Below are 15,894 nucleotides of genomic sequence, written 5' to 3'. Positions count from 1 at the left end.
ATATGAAATTTTTCTTTAGCAAATGTTAATCTTTAGCTAACTATCTAGACATTATTTTTGGTTTAAGAGAAGCATGAATCCTAACTTGAATAAAGAATAGGAATAAAAGGGAAACTAAAGCCATAATACATGTATATTTCAAATCAATAAAGGATGAAGGTATTATAAAAAAAAAAGAATAAGATAGAGGGAATAACGGAAATCCGTTTTAAAACAAAGTGGTACGGAGCATAAAATGCAACCACAAAAGAACTACAAAAGTGAGTAGTGGTATGGAGCATAAAATGCAACCACTTTGTGAAATAGAACTAGGTTACCTAAAAATGCCTTGAGATGAGAAACAATACATGTGTGCTAAACTTGTCCTAAATACTTCCTATTTTGCATTCTAAAGGAAGGAGGATTGCCTATCTTATGTTTTAAGTTTGGATAGATTTTGTATACTTTAGATTCTGTTTGCTAGACTGAAATTTCAGTTGTCATAGTCATTTATACTACTTGGTTCATAAACACTTCAATCTCTTATCTTTGGTAGATTACTTAAGAAGTCTAAATCAACGAGTAAAAAAATAAGCATGATCAACACGAGTTCAAAAAAAAAAAGATGAATGTTTTTGGCTGTTGGTCCTACCTGACTGTTGGATTCTTTTGGATGGTGATCAGGGGGTCAAATGCTATTTTCTCGGTGATTTCCTTAGAAGGATCGATAAAGAAAAACCATGAATAAAATCCCTAGCACTTAAATAGGTTTATGCATACATGAGGGAGTTGCATATTTTATCTCTTTCTGAATGTTGCAGATGATGAAATGGTCACCCCATCTTTTTCAAAAATGTAAGTTTCTGCCCTCAGTTAAATAATCCACTTTAAAGTGCTTTCATTGTTTTATTCAAGGGCAGGAGGCCCAAGTGCTAAGCCAGCAAATAATTTGGAAAGAAAAGATTTGTTGTTGTCTTTTGGTGTCTTTAAGTGTAGCAAACAGGAATCAATAAAGAGGGAACTGCTGGAATCATTCATTGAAAAGAAAAAGAAAAAAAGAGAGAGAGAATACAATGATTAGGAGCTCATGGCCCTCCGAAATACAGGAAGTTGAATAAAGAGAAAAGCAGCAGCAGCGGTTATCACAGTGGTTGGACCGTCAAACACCAATCCTTCCAAGACCCAGTTTCATCACTGGGAATAAAACCAATCAACATACTCGGGTGTTACGGTGTCATGCATCACCCCTTGACCCATGTACCAGGTATTCCGATTCCGCCAACGATCAGCTAGGCTGGTCAATAGACTCTGCGTCATGGGACTGCTTTCGAAGTTATGGACTCTGGGAACGCGCTGAACGACACCATACTGGCGGTTGATTCTGTTTGGAAAGTAGGCCATGGAGCAGTCAAGACTGGCATATAGTACATAATTGAGGTTCATGCTCCTGGCAGTGACCCGTCCAATCGTCCACCAAGGGCAAGTCCACCGAATCACGGGGTTATCTCCAAAATCAAAGTGTCCTCGAGAACGAGTGCGAAAATTGGCAGGACCATAAGTCGGGATTGAACGAGCTGGGACCAGAGAAATCAAGCTCAGTTTATCTAAAGCCCATGCTTGCAGTAACATTGGGCAACCCCGATGGTGAACGTTGAAGTTAGTGACCTGAAGGGTAATGTCCCTAACCCAGCACATGGTCTCACCCATGATCATCATGAAGACGGTGCGACGATACACTTGCATGTCTCGGACGACGGTCAGTAGTTGGAAATCTCCAATTACAGGTTGGCGATTTTTCATAGCATACATGTTCAGCAACAGGAAACAACAAGCCCGAAGCTAAGAGGGGTTCGTATCCATGGACAGAACCCTATTCAGGAAAGGCTCTAAGGGAAGGCCTTGATCCGAATCTATTCCACCAAGAAGGTAAACCGGACATAGAGCAGCAACCTCGGTCAAATCATATCTTGGGCCTGGGGGCAAAGCTGGAGTTTCATCTTGTTCAGGGTGGTGACCCATTATGGCGCACATTTCCTTGTAGGTCAGCGTCACTTCAGAATCGTCAAATCGAAAAACCATAGTATTGGGGTTGAAGTGCCTTACGAGCCAGGACAAGAAACCATGGTCAGGCTTCAAGTCCTTGAAATATTTTAGCTAGGCTAGTTGATTCATGGGGTGGATCTCCCACAGGTGATCAGGAAGTGATTGAACAAAAGATGAGACTTGATTTCTAAAAGCCATGGAAGAAAAGGGTTGTTAGAACAGTTTGTTTCGAATACGGTGGAATGAAGAGAATGAAGAATGGAACTCCTATTTATAGGAGGGGAAGGGCATTATTGGGTTGAAAATGATGCTCCTCACCAGCTGGCTAGCATCTGCTTTCGGTGGTGATAAGCTGCGGATTTGCCACTGCAAGGAATCAAACAGAAAATGTAGCGGTGGAGGCATCCGAATAGAGCGGTAACTCTTATTTTATGTCAATTCTAACTTTCATTTTATTGTCTTTTGTCAGTAAAGTAGATGGGCATTTATGCCCACATTAACAAGGTGGACCACTCTTGCGAGTGAGTGGGATGCCTCTTTTTTTTCTGTGGTTTTGTTTAGCTTTCATTTTTTTGTCTTTTGTCAGTAAAGTAGATGGGCATTTATGCCCGCATTAACAAGGTGGACCACTCTTGCGAGTGAGTGGGATGCCTCCTTTTTTTCTATGGTTTTGGTTAGCTTTCGTTTTATTGTCTTTTGTCAGTTTTGGAATAAAGTAATTGGGCATTTAAGCCCGCATTAACAAGGTGGACCACTCTTGCCAGTGAGTGGGATGCCTCCTTTTTATTTCTGTGGTTTTGTTTTCTTTATACAGGAATAAAGCAAAATCTCAAAAAAAAAAAAATCAATTTGGAGTCGGTGTGCAGCTCGTATACTTCAATAATTCCGTCTACTCGCCACACAGGGGGCAAAATCATCAAATTCACCAAATTACCCGCAGGTAAGTTTTCTTTCAAACACCGCATCAGGAAGGGTATACCTGAAAATTTAGAACTAGGAAAATTTAACAAAATTTTTGCTAAAATTTCAATAATTTTTGCAATGGATAAAAAATAAAGTTTTCAAGGTTTACTTAAAAGATAATATTTTTGGTCTCGGGATGGAATTCCAGACTGGGGGCAAAAATAAAATCTTTTGCCCTGATGCAAAATTTCAAATTTCAAAGTTTATGGTTATTAATGCATGGGGGCATGTGACGCTCCAACATTTAACAAAGGCGAGATCTGTTTGTACACAGAAATTGCTCTTTTCTCTTGAAAATATTTTCAGGACAACCGGTGATGGTTTCTCGAAGCCGTTTAGTCCCACCAAGCAGTGATGGTGTATCACGAAGTTGTTTGGACCCTTTTCCTGATTAGTGATGGTGTATTACGAAGCTGATCAGGACAATCTCAATACCAATTAGTGATGATGCATTACGAAGCTAATTGTTCAATAAAACCTTGGATGTGACCAGATGACTGCTGATGCTTAGAACGCTGAGGTAGTCCGACTGGAGCATTCAAGTCAACTCAACCAAACCCTTCAAAGCCGATCAGACTGAGCTGAGGAGGTGAAAAACAAAGCTGATCAGACTAAGCTTTGCTGTTTGGATCCTTTTCCTAATTAGTGATGATGTATTACGAAGCTGATCAGGAGTCATTCACCCAAAATCCTTCAAGCCAATCAGACCGAGCTTTGGAGATAATTACAGATCCGATGGGAGCCAACAAAGCCGACCAGACTGAGCTTTGGACGTGACCAAATGATCAAAACAATCTCAACCAAAATCCTTCAAGCCAATTAGACCAAGCTTAGGAGGTGTCTTCAAAGCCAATCAGACCGAGCTTTGGAGATGATTACAGATCAGACTTGAGCTAATAAAGCCTATCAAACTGAGTTTTGGACGCGACTAGAGGATCAAGACAACTACTTCATTCAACCCAAGATTGAAGGCGCGTCAGTTAGCCACTTTAACAATAATTGTTTACACGATTAATGATAAAGTGGGGGGGCAAACTGTTGACGCGTGTCTTTATGCCCCCGCCTGATCCGATGATGATATGAGGATACCGAATGAAAGGTTGATGCTATCTAGAAGTCTTTTAATCCAAAGATTTAAATCAAACCGATTTTAAGTTTCTCGTCGGGTCAGAGTAGCTGCGTCACACAACTAAACAGTCGCGTGACGCAACTGCTAGCTGTGTCACCCAGCTAAACAGGCGCGTGACGCAACTGCTAGCTGTGTCACCTAGCTAAGCAGCCGCGTGACGCAGCTATCCTCTGTTGCTCTACTTCTATAAATTCATCTTTTTCTCAGTTTCGAAAAAGAGCTTGGAGGGCGTCTAAAAAACACATCTCCGACCACGTTTTTCTCCAGAGACTTTTTTGAGTTCCTTTGAAGAAAAATAGCCATTAGATATCAATTAGGGTAAAAACAAAAATCATAAAAGGAGAAAAATCAAGAGAGAAAAAGAGTGAGTGTTTAAATCCTTATTGACAAAGCTTTTGGAGCGCCTTAACCATCATTTGTTAAGGCATTTAAGCCATTTACAATCCTCAATCTAAGGATTAGGTAATTCCTTTACACCCTTTTTTATTTTTATTTATTTATTATTTATTTTATTATTGTTTTAGTAGTTTAATCTTAGTTAAACTGTATTATGTTCATCTGTAGTCATTTTAGATTTTCTTAAAGCATATTTATATAAAAATGATATAAACAAATCGTTGGAAAAATAAGCTTGGGAAAGAACAGTCGCGTCACCCAACTGTTCAAGAAAGAATTGTAACGCCCCAAAAATTTTTGAATCTTATATGGTATTATTTTATCGGGTCATGAATGGTGCTACAGAGAGGGGCATAATATTTTATTTAGACCCGAGGTAGATATTGAGTATAATTAACTATGGATGGATAGTGATTTATCAGTATATGAATAGTACCACCGGTCTGTGAATAGTACTACCAGTCCGGACATTGATATTATTTTGGTCCAGAAAAATTACTATCTATGTATTATATTTTATTTAATATTTTTGGAGTATGCATACATGATTTTTATGGGTAGAAAGTAAGTAATGAATATTTTTGGAGAATTTAGATAATTAGTGAATAGTGAATTATGGTGTTATATTAATTAAGGAAATGAGAAAAATTATTGTTATAGAGTAAATTTGAGATGGTGTTATATTATTTAAGGAAATTAGAGGAATTATTTGAAGGATTCAATTTGAGAATTTTTGTGAAGATAAATAATATTTTGAAGGAAATACATTGGAGAATATTTTTAGCCATTGGATTAGATTACCATTGACATGACTTAATCTTAGCCATCCAATGTAGAGTAAAGACTAAAATACCCTTGTTGCTCAATTATTTGAGCAACCACTTTCCCTTCTTCTTCCTCTCTTCAACGTGAATTTCTTTCTTTCTTCTCTTCCTTGGCCGAAACTTACCCTCTCATTTCTTCCCTTATTGTTTTCAATTTCTCACAAGAAATCACTCTAACTAGACCATATGAACTCAATCCAAGACATTCCTCTTGAAGATTCAAGATTATTCATTGTATTGGAGCTTAAGGATTTGAAGAATTTTTGAGTTTTAGCTAAAGTTCAAGTAAGTAGATTTTGTGATTTTGAGTTTGATTTATGGAATTAATTAGGGATTTTGGATCCTTTCATTCTCATAGCATTTTTCTATGCCTTTTTGGTTTGGGTTTTGAGTTTATTTGAGGATTTTCTTTTGTTAGTACAAGGTGAGCTATCTAAGTTGGATAAAGGCAAGACTAAGGTTTGATTTGGTGATTTTTGGGTGTTCCAAGCTTGATTTTTAAGGTAAGTGTTCATAAACACTCTTACCTTGTTTAAATTTTTGATTTTGTGAAGTTTATACTATTTTGTGACAATGGGGAATTTTAGATGAAATGATTTGATTATTGAACTTTGGTGGTATAAATGTGTTCTTGGGAGATTTCTAAGCATGTCTATATGTTGAATTGATGAGAAAAATATTTTATTCTTCATTTTCCAAGAGTGGCAGAACCTATTGATGAAAAAGGGCTTAAGTTCTCTTAATATTCTTTGTTACTTTATGCTCTTAAGATGATGTTTGATGAGTATGGAGTATGTGGTAGAAATCTCTACCTTGTATATGCTTTAAGTAAGCTGAAACTGGAAAAAAAAACAAAAAGTGATATTGAGTGAGATTAAGGACTATGTTTTGATCCTTTTTATATTTGTGTCTGACTCCTTCATAAAAGTTGTAGGTATACTTCTTAGCTTTCCAACCCATCCTCTTGTGTCCAATTTGGATATGTATAGCTCAACTTATGACTAAAACACCTAAACTGACTCTGTTATGACGGGCCACAGGTATCACTGAATTGAGTGCCCATTTTGACCACTATAATGGTAATATTATGTTCTGAGTTCTTCATGAGAGTTGTTTGCCTGTGTCTTGAGACTTCTCTGGTTTTGGATTGGTTTGATTTGAGCATCTGGATAAGTAGGAATTTGATAAACATTGGAATTAGTTCTGCTGAATCAGGTCTGGACTATTGGTCTGTGTTCCTAGCCTTTTTTCACCCTCTTACAGATTGATCTGGGCTGTTGTCCGTTGATAACATTTGTAGACTTTTTTCTTATCTTTCTAATGAATCAAACTTCACTCAATTTGGAGATCTAGAACTCAAGTTATGTCTTAGAAACCCAGCAAAGGTCAAGGTTATATTAATGCTGGAAATTTTCTATGTCTTGAATCATAGGTTTATTTGGATAAAGGTAGGTATGAATCATGTGTGATGAAGTTCTCTTGATTCTTTGTATACTTTAAGATTTATTTGACACAAATAAGACATAAGTTTGAAAAGTATTTAAGGTGTATGTTCTTAAAAAAAAATGGGTATTAAAGGTGTATGTTCTTTGAATTTTGAATAAGAAAAGTATGATGTGATATGATAAGAAATTACTTATGCTACATTTCATTATGACTTTAAGAAAGTTTTAAAAGAAAAGGAATTTATGAGAAATTTCCTATATTAAGTAATTATGTTTAAGTATTAAGTTTTTTTAGGAGTTACTTAAGTTCTAAAGTAAGCTTACATATATGATTTCATATGATAAGAAATTTTATAAGTTAAGTAATTTTGTTTACATATGAATTTTTCATGAGTTAGTGACTTTGTAAAGTACGCTAACATTATGAATTTAAGAAGACTAAAGCATAAGACAAGTTTTATGAGAAGTGTTATGAATTAAGAATTAAAACAAGGATTTTGGGCTCTAATATACTTGGTGTGAATTTGATGCGTGGTTTGATTTTATGTATGATGAGCATGCTCGGCATTTGATGCCATTATGATAAGAAGCTATGATCATATGCTAGGCACGTGGGTGTCTTATGTTAGGGCGGACGCGCTCTATATGTTATGAAAAGGTTGGCGACCTAAGGCCATTATGAATAAGTTATGAAAACCTATCTCCTTCTCTTTCTCCTAAGTGTATGCGAGCCATTGGAAAATATTTTTAAGGCATTTAAATGAATGAGATTATCATATTTCAATAAACCTTAGTTTGGAAATAAATGATTATGTTATCAAATGAATTTTCACAGCATGATATTTCGGTGCATGGTTTTAAAATAAATAGTATGTGTATTGGTATAATAAATGTCCAAGTAATGAATTTATGATTTGGAAGAATTAAATTACTTATGTTATTAATTATAAGTTTATTTGATATTTCTTTTGCTATAAATGTAAATGTATGTTCTTTTGATAAAAATTTATATTTTAAGTGTGTTGCCAATGCAACATTGGTAAGTTTGTCATTTATGAGCACCACTGAGTTTTATACTCAGCGCGTTGATTTTTATCACGCGCAGGTTGACATACGTGGTTGCTACTTGAAGATCAGAAGAGTAGCTTTAGAACAGAAGAGACTATTATAGTAGTAGTAGAATTAGTTTGATGTACTTAAGAATCATGGCATGTATAATTATTACCTTTTCGGAGATTATGTTATTTGAATTATAACTTAAGCATGTAATGATAAATTAGTTTGGTGTATATATTTGGAGATAAGCATGAGATTTTATTTAATGTTTGGATATAAAATATTATATATATGTATATAATGAATGTATTTAAGTGACGAATATTAAAATGTTCTTGAGGAATTATGTAGTTATGAAATTATAGAAGTGCTATTGTGTTGTTATTGGAGTTTGATGGGGTTTGGAGTTTGAATTTGGGACTGCTTTGTATTCATATGTTTGGCAAATTCTATTTTTAGGGTAAACTCTTGCAGTTTTTCTATAGGACTCTCCCAAATCATTTTCAAAACAAAATATTATTACTTGCTAAACTTGTGAATACTAAGTCACTTCTAATTCATAATATGGTTGTATGATTTATATGTCTGTTAGGAAGGTGCCTCCGGCACCGAATGTGGCATCCACCGTCGGGTCTTTCGGGATTGGGCTGCCGGTGTTATAAGAACAGTCGCGTCACCCAACTGTTCAAAAAGAACAGTCGTGTCACGCGACTCTCAGTTGCGTCACGCGACTGTTCTAAAATTCCAGAAATAATTTTTTAAAATAATAATAATAATAATAATAATAAATTTGGTACAAAATAAAGTTTAATTTCTCCAATAAATCTGAAAATGTCCAACTATGAACAGATTGCAATTTAATTAAGTTTAGAATACTAAAATGTAATTTTGCATATTTATTTGTATGAATTTTATAAGTTTAGGTTGAATGAAAAAGGAAATTAAATTTATGGGTTTGTTAATAATTTGCATGTTTAGAATTAAATTTAAAAAATAAAATGTGTTTTAGGTGTTAAATAATAATCATGCATGATTTGGTTTTTGGTTTTGGGTTTAATTTTGAATCGGGTAGAATGTATTTTAGGTCCGGTTTGTTGCCCGCCTTGAACCATAAGGCAAGAGAGGATCTTTTATTTATTTAATTTAATTGCTTTGGTTTGAATGATTTTAAATGTGATAATTAGATTTGATTGGGACGATTAAATAATTTTCCATATAAGAACTCGGTCCGATTCATTTGGATTGGGTTTAAGTAAATAAATAATTTGGCTTTTCTAACTAAAATAAATTAGAAACCGTAGGTTAAAAGAGGCCGGTTTTTTCAAGCGTCGGCTTCCAATGGGTCGACGTAACCAATTCCCCTACCCAGAATCGCATTGGTGTGCCTGATCAGTCTTTTTAATAATTTGGCCTTAAATAAAGTTGGGTTTAAAATGGAGTCACTTTTTATAAAATTGGAAACGGTCCTATTGCCGAAATAATTGGTGGCGACTCAAAATGTTTTATAAGACCGATTTATCGGCATCGTATCCAATAAAATTTTTTGTCACCACTTTTCATAATAAGATCACTTTCCATTAAAAATAAAATAAAAAGGACGTTTTCGAGTGGCTCGGGGGCGGTACGAAAACAGTTGCAGATTTACATCCAGACACTTTGTATTCTGTTGCACCTAAAGCACAATGAAGAATATTAATAGCTTTCGCATTTATAGAAATATCATTCCAATCAGCATCTGTATATTCTTCTTCTGATTTTCTAATTCTCTCATTTTCTACAATTTTCATAGGAATACGAGGACCTGTAATGACTTTCCTCCAGCAGTTTATGTCCACAGATTTTATGAAATTTTCCATTCTGGTTTTCCAATAAGAGTAATTTGAACCATTGAACAAAGGAGGTCTAGAAACAGACTGGCCTTCTAAAGAAGTAAGAGGAAGTGGGGCTACCATGGGATCTTATCTCTTAAGCTGTTAAGCTTCGGTAAGTCAAGAGCCAATGCTCTGATACCAGATTGTGGGTCCCGTATATGTATGGCACAACCCAAGAGGGGGGTGAATTGGGTTTTCTAAAAATAAAAAATTTGACCTTTAAAGCAAAACTCAAAATTCCATTTGCAGCAGAAAACTAATGAACTTGTGAAAATAAGTTATTGATTAGAACTAACTCACAATGCTCTATTCAGAGAAAATAGAAAGACTTTGCAAAGTGCGGCTATTAATTAGAACTGCTTTACAATGTCTTATTTAATATCAAAACTGCTTTATAACGGAAAGCTATTGTGATTAGAACTTCCTCATAAAGTTTAGAGAAACATAAAAGACTGTGTGAGAGACAATTATCGAAATCTAAACTGCTTCACAAAGCTTTAATCAAGTTTAGAAAACTGATTAGAAACCCAAATAGTGAAATAAACTGAAAATGAAAGAACATTTTAGAACTTGGTATATTCACTTAGCAAAAGTCTAGAGTTCTAATGTTCAGAAAAGATAAAGCTTATTTAAGATTAGAACATTAAAAACATAAACAACTTTAGCATTTTTAAAATATAACTGAAGTGTAAAAATAGTATCAAGCAAATCTTCAAAAAGTAAAAAGAATTAACACAGTGATTTATAGTGATTCAGCACTAACTCGCCTACATCCACTCCCCAAGACTCATCTTGAGATCCTCAACTATGTTATCTCTTTTCAAGGGTAAGAGACAAACCAACAGTACAAGGCAATAGATCAACACCTAGATCTACCCTTTGTCCCACTAGATTTTCCAAAGGTTCTAGTTAACCTCAACCCTTTATGTTTTTAGTATAGTACAAAAACTCAATTCAAGACATTGGAATCTCTCTCATGGAGAAGCTTGCTTGATAACCTATTCCCAATAGCTTTTCACCTAAGCTATTACACAAAAGTTTATCAAATAGAAACCTGTCTACTAAAGATTACAAAATCTAAATAGACAGAAAGAAATGCAAGTATAAGCACAGGAAAAACAGCTTTTAAGATTAGAAAATCGTTTAGAAAACAGAACTGTTTTTTAAAAGAAGTTGTTTATAAAAAGTTCTTTTCTCTTTTAAAGATAAAACAAAACGTATCAAGATGAAAAGAAATAAAAAGGGGTAGTGTGAACCCCTTCCCCAAATGGCATAAGCATGTGATGCATATGATGAATGAGAAGAAATACACGTGATGTGTGTGAGTCGCCACCTTGTTTAATTATTTTAGGGTAAACTAGGAAAAAACCCTAAGTGACTCCATTTTTAATTAACCTAGTTACTAGATTAATTATCCCAATGATTAAGGCACAATCTACGAACCCGAGATGGATCCCGAGACTATGTCATGCCGATAAACTAACCGATGAATGAATGCTTTGCAAGGTAAATGATGGATTAATGAAATGTTTGAGTGATTTTGACTTGCCACCCGGGGTGAAATCCCGAACGTGCCTACGTACTTCCGTTTGAATGGAAGATCAAAGTCAACGTAGTTCGATAGGCCTCTTTTAGAGGGCTTTGAATGATATGCTTAATGCATGGGTGTGTGTATGCTTAGTGCATGATTTTGTGTATGCTTTGTGCATTTTGTGTGTATGCTTTGTGCATGATTTTGTGTATGCTTTGTGCATGATTTTGTATGCTTTGTGCATGATTTTGTGTATGCTTTGTGCATGATTTTGTATGCTTTGTGCATAAGTGTGTATGCTTTGTGCATGAGTGTGTGTATGCTTTGTGCATGAGTGTGTGTATGCTTTGTGCATTTTGTTTAGGCATTTTGCCAAAAATGTTGATTTTGAGGCATTTATGCCAAAATGGTTCATTTAAACGATTTGTCGCTTAAAAGATTGATTTTATGGTTTTAAACCGAAAATGGTTGATTTTAAGGCATTTTGCCAAAAATGTCGATTTCCAGCGATTTATCGCTAAAATGGTTGATTTTACGGTTTTAAACCGAAAATGATTGATTTTAAGGCATTTTGCCAAAAATGTCGATTTTAAGCGATTTGTCGCTAAAATGGTTGATTTTACGGTTTTAAACCGAAAATGATTGATTTTAAGGCATTTTGCCAAAAATGTCGATTTTAAGCGATTTGTCGCTAAAATGGTTGATTTTAAGCCTTTGGCCAAAAGGTGTTGTTTTAGGCAATTAATTTGCCAAAATGTGCGATTTAGGCGATTATCGCCAAAATGGTTGATTTTGAGGCCTTTGGCCAAAATGGTTGATTTTGAGGCCTTTGGCCAAAATGGTTGATTTTGAGGCCTTTGGCCAAAATGGTTCAATTCTACGACTTTTAGTCGAAAAAAGATTGATTTTAAGGCGTTTCGCCAAAATGGTTCGGTTTTACGACTTTTAGCCGAAAAAGGTTGATTTGTAGGCATTTTTCCAAAAAATGTTGATTTAGGCTTTTAGTCACACTTATTGATTAATTGGACTTAAGCCGGATTTGTTCGAAATAAGGCAGTTGAACCGTAGTTATTAATTAACTAGGCTCTTTTAGCCAATATTGTCGGATTTAAACTTTAATACCACAATTATTGATTAACCGGGCATTTAAGCTTAATCAAATTAATTTAAGACGGTTTATTTGTCTAAATGATGACGTGAATGCGTTTATGCAATTATAGAATTATTAAGAGTAGAAAAGAAGTATGCATGAAGTGCTAAAATCAAATAGGCAGAGTTTCGTTTACGTACCTGATTTAATCGTCGTCCACTTCTTAACTCCAGGTTAAGCTCCTTGTTTAGGTATATTAATTAATTTTCAATTTTATTTAATTTTAGTGGTCAAATATCACAATAAAAATGCAATAAAAATTAAATTAAAATGCAAAAAGCGGTAAAGAAAACGCAAGGAGCGTGAGAGGGAGAAGGATTCGTCCGTCAAAACAGACAGGTGTGCCAAAATTGGACTGAAAATGGCCTATTTATAGGCCATTTTCGGGTCCCGGGCGGCAGGTGCCGCCTGGCTCTGCGGCAGGTGCCGCCCAGGAGGGCGGCAGCTGCCTCCCTGTCGGTGGGGCGGCAGGCCCCGCCCACGCTGGGCGGGGGGTGCCCCTGGGAGGGCGGCAGCTGGCCGCCCAGATCGGTGGGGCGGCAGGCCCGCGGCCCAGTCGGTGGGGCGGCAGGCCCCGCCTGGTCTGGGCGGCAGGTGTCGCCCAAGCTGGGCGGCAGGTGCCGCCCGGGGCGTTGGGGGGGGCCAGGCCCCGCGCTGCGCGGGGCGACGGCCCCGCGCTCGCGAGGGGGCAGCTCCTCGCCGGCGGGCCATGCCCCGGGGGCGCGCGGGTCGGCCTCGGGCGGGGCGGCAGCATTCCTCCCCCGTGGGCGGAAGTCCTCTCCCGCGCTGGGCTTCAGCCTTGCCAAGAAGTGGGGTGGTGCTGCCGCCCGGCTGGGCCCGGCTGCCTCCCCGTGGCGGCGGCAGGCGCCGCTTCCCTTCGACGGCGCCGCCGGGCCGGTCGTGGACACCGTGCCTCGTCCAGGAGGGCCTTTTTGGGGATTTGCCGGACCTCCGAAAAATAGTCCGGGACCCTGTTCGCGATTTATCGCGATATTCCGGACGTTTTAAGTACCATATTGACATATTTTCGGTGAACTTCCGAAATAGCCTTCGGTCCGGCCGGACTGTTTGCAGTCCGGGAAAATAGGCTTTCTGAGCCTCAAAATTTGGGTATTCACAGTTGCCCCCCACCGTCGACCATAAAAATGATTTATGGGAGTCGGTGGTTGTCTGAAACGCAAATTTTGTAGGCGAAAGCTGGACGCGTCCAGAAGACCCGCCTCTTGACCATTTGCTTATAAATAGCTTAAAAAAACTCATTTTCATTCATTCTAAACTTTCTAACCTAAGGAACTCTCTGAAATTCTCTCAACTTTTAAAGCTTCAAAATTCTTTTCTCTCTTTTTTTTTTTCATGGCTTCCTCTGATCTGAGCGGTGAGGAGTACCTGGGGTCTCTAGGGATCTCGCTTGACGAGGTCAACCTTACGGCGGACGCTAACACTCACGCCTCCGTAACTGGCATCTTTGCCCAGGTAAGCCTACCTTTATGGCATTATTATCATCTTTTTCAGGCTAAAGTTGGGAATTTTCGGGCCTTAGGCCGAATTGTGAATTTTCGGGCCTGTGTGGCCGAAAATGTGAATTTTGGGCCTCTGTGGCCTGATTGTGATTTTTCGGGCCTGTGTGGCCGAAAGTGTGAATTTTGGGCCTCTGTGGCCTGATTTGTGATTTGTGGGCCTCTGTGGCCGGATTGTGAATTTTTGGGCCTGCGTGGCCGAAAATGTGAATTTTGGGCCTCTGTGGCCTGATTGTGAATTGTCGGGCCTCTATGGCCAGAGTGTGATTTTCGGGCCTTAAGCCGAATTTGTGAATTTTGGGCCTCTGCGGCCGAATTGTGAATTTTTATTTTCTGTATTTGCTGTTTTATTAGTATGCATGCTAAGATATTATCCTTAGTAAAGAACCAAGGGACAATTCTTACATTACTTTACCTTTTAGGATCCTTACATTAAATTGGATGTGGCTGAGAATTCTATGTCCGAAATCCCGATCGAGATATTGGATCCGAGCCATCCGGTCGGGGCAATCATCAATCCGTCCCGTCTGGGTTACTTGAGGCATTTTGATGCTGGCCGAAATAGTCACAAGGAGTTGCTGGGTGCTTTGGCCGAGAGATGGTGGGACACTACCAACACTTTTCATTTTTCTTGGGGCGAGATGACAATGACCCCTGTGGATTTTTCTGTGATTACCGGAATCCCTTTTGGTATTCGGACGATTGAATTATATGATGACTGGAGGACAGAGATTTCCCCTGATCGGATGACGGAATTGATTGGTATAGACCTGCCTCGGATTGTCGGGCCAGGTTCTGCTATTCCAGCTTTGAGTGTTTCCAGGCGCTGGCTATATCTCCAAGCTCCCGGCATTTATGCTAGACATAGGCGGGGAGAGCTGACGGCTACTCAGGTGGCCCGATTCACTTTGTTGCTGATGTTTGCTTCGACCTTTTGGTCCAACAGGAAAGAAAGGTTTAATCCTTCTATCTTGAAGAGTTTAGAAAACCTAGCCCATCTCACGGAGTACGACTGGGCTGGCGCTATTCTGAGCCGTATGTATGATGACATGTGTGGTCTGAGTCGGAGCCACTGTAAACTCAGCGGGACCTATTACTTCTGGGAGGTAATGCGAAGAACACTCTGTATATTTTTCTATATTATTAGCCCTCTTTTGACTCTCGTTTCTTCTTTGTTGCAGATTTGGGCATTTGAGTATTTTCCTTACACTCGCCCGGAGCAAATTCATGCAGATCTCGGATTAGGGCTGGTACCTTTGGCTTGGAGATGGTACCGAACAAACCTTCATACCAGTCGGCATAAGCACTCGCTAAAAGACCTGAGAACCTTTTTTGATACGTGTAGCCCGGCGCAGGTATGTGTTCAGTAATTCTTGAATACGTTGAATAAAAAAAAGATTTATCAACATATTTGCATCTTTTTTAGGTTGAGGTGGGGGCGATGGCCATTCGCCTACAGAGCTGGATCCAGGTTGATCCTCATTTCCAGCGGTCGGATGACTTGTCTCGGTGGAGGGTGATCCTGTCGCATCCCGTCCTGAGACGATATTACTTAGGCGAGAGAGTAGACTTTCAAATAAGAGGCTGTCGTTCCATCCCTTATCCTCCTCCCGGGGACATGCGAGCGGGCAGGCAGATGACTCTCACCGATGCGCATACTGAGGGTATTCCATATGGAGAGTTCATCTTGGAGGGAGATTATGCTGAGTTCTGCAGACTCTTTCTGATGCAGCCTATTGGATCGCGGCTTGACAATTTTCAGAGATCAGCTCCTTTCCATCCGCCCGCCACCCGCTCTTCTCGGGCCGCAGGTTCTTCGAGTAGGACTCCAAAGAGGAGGCCTACGACTGATCCTTCTTCTTCTACTCGGGCTGAAGGTTCATCTCAAGCCGGCCCTAGCCACTCGGCCGGCCATTCCAGGGCTCCCCGGGCTGTGACAGAGGCTACAGGGTCACTTCATTCAGACTTGGCCAATTTACGTCTTCCGTTA

Source organism: Jatropha curcas, chromosome 1 (assembly GCF_041381405.1).
Source record: "Jatropha curcas cultivar XTBG-Jc1 chromosome 1, XTBG_Jcur_1.0, whole genome shotgun sequence".
In the NCBI taxonomy this organism is placed as follows: domain Eukaryota; kingdom Viridiplantae; phylum Streptophyta; class Magnoliopsida; order Malpighiales; family Euphorbiaceae; genus Jatropha; species Jatropha curcas.
The sequence above is the reverse complement of the archived record's forward strand: the minus strand, read 5'-3'. Positions refer to the sequence as shown.